Source organism: Apis laboriosa, unplaced genomic scaffold, assembly GCF_014066325.1.
Source record: "Apis laboriosa isolate Shangri-la unplaced genomic scaffold, ASM1406632v1 scaffold14_cov150, whole genome shotgun sequence".
In the NCBI taxonomy this organism is placed as follows: domain Eukaryota; kingdom Metazoa; phylum Arthropoda; class Insecta; order Hymenoptera; family Apidae; genus Apis; species Apis laboriosa.
The window spans coordinates 2,838,552-2,840,614 of NW_025221798.1; the positions used below are offsets into that span (position 1 = coordinate 2,838,552).

The 2,063-nt window shown below is 20.4% G+C and overlaps 1 non-coding gene across 1 annotated transcript; it reads right to left on the bottom strand.

Moving 5' to 3' along the window:
- Positions 1–1,387: 1,387 nt before the first annotated feature.
- On the bottom strand, positions 1,388–1,469 carry Trnas-gcu. Its single transcript has one exon. It is a non-coding gene; the product is annotated as a tRNA-Ser (tRNA).
- Positions 1,470–2,063: the final 594 nt, after the last annotated feature.

Below are 2,063 nucleotides of genomic sequence, written 5' to 3' on the forward strand. Positions count from 1 at the left end.
AATTTATTTGTTATAAATCATTCAGTTACTCATATATGTATGTATATCTATCTTTATTTTATGTCACAAATGTTTGATTTCTGAAAAATTGTAATTATAATAAATTTTTCATTCAAAATTTAAATATATATTAATGTATGTAATTATGTATAATATTAATATATTATATATAAGATAATATAATTATAACTTATAAATATTTTATAATTATAACTTAAAATATTTTATATATGCATAAATATTTATAAAAATGAAAATTTACTTAAAGAAAATATAACATAAACAAAACATAAACTATTTAAATAAATATAAAACTAATAAATTTAAAACATTAAATTTTATAATAGCTTTTATACTATATATTTATATTGTTGTTTAGCAATGGAAAATAACGCACAAAGATAATTTTATTACCTAATATGTTTCTCTGAAATATCGCTATTATGGTTCATTAAACAAACAAATTGTTGTTCCCGTAATAATAAAATTAACTATTTTAATATGTAATACATTAATTATACTAATACAGGAATACATTATTACGTTGAGAAAAATATACTGAATTCCATTGTTTCTCATAATATTGCACTCAACTAATGATTTTACTTAAGGGGAATCATATTAATTACTTGTTTGTGAATTTATTAATTACTTGTTAATAATTTTACTGATATACTTTTGTCTATTCTGCTATATTTCTTTTAATTTTTTTAATGTCAGATCTGATTGATTTTTGATGATTGATCTGTTCGAATCAATATTATATTAAAATATATTAGAACGAGTATACAAAAAATTTTATGATCGAACGTGTGCATTCTGTATTTACGACTTACATAATTGATTGTGCAACATCAAGAAATCATCAACGATCATAACTCTTTTCAAAGGAATAATACTTAAAAAATAAATAAATTTCATATTATCATTTCTTCAATATTAAAATTTTTCACATATTTTGCATCCTAAAAAAAAAAAATTTATACAAATAATTATTTCAACAATTATTTCACATTCATTTTAATTTAGTTATTAATGAATACAGTACATTATATTATTAAATCTAATATATAATAACAAATTCAACATTCATTGTAACACATAAATAATTAAAAGAAATAATGAAAAATATTTTTGTACATTGTATGTATTTCTTAATTAATTAATTAATTAATAACAGTGAATAGTTCAAATAATATAATTTTAAAATACCATTGGTTTCAATTTGTACCTACTAAAACCATTGCTTGTTTGTTTTTCTTAAGGATAAAGTTCAATGACTCTTATGTCTTCAATATTAAAGAGCCATCAATTTTTTTTATCAACTTTCTCTACTAACACATAGTTTATGAATTAGAAATTTTTGCAAAGTAACAAAAAGCGAAATCGACGAGGATGGGATTCGAACCCACGCGTGCAGAGCACATTGGATTAGCAGTCCAACGCCTTAACCACTCGGCCACCTCGTCCGATGAAAACGGCTGCTTTATTAACTTTATTTCTTGTAAACCATCCCTAAAATGAAATAAATACATATGATTTATATAATTTACATGTTATATTCTTAACCTTATTTTTAAAATGATATAAATATTCTCCAATTCGAAAGATATAATCATTAGTATTTATTTATCAATAAACGAGAATATTAAAAAGAAATGTATATATAATATTTTAATATTATAAATCTGCCAATATAATCTGTCCATTATCTAATAAACACGATTCAGCACAATTTAATATTTTTGAGTTTCAGTTAGAAAAAACTGTACAAAGTGTTTTAGTAAGAATAAGAAAAGAAACTAGATGAAGAATACACAAAAGACTGGATGGATAATTTCTTATGAAAAAAAAATAAATCGATAATATAGAATACATAGTTCGATTTTTGAAAATCAAAATAAATATTTAGTGTTTGTTTCTTTTCGAAATCTTAATTTTGTAAAAAATTATCTTTCTTTCGATTATATCATTTTCAATAAGATCTATCTATTCTATAAATCTATCCTATATTTATTTTTATACATATTAAATTATTATATATATAATATATAATTATATAT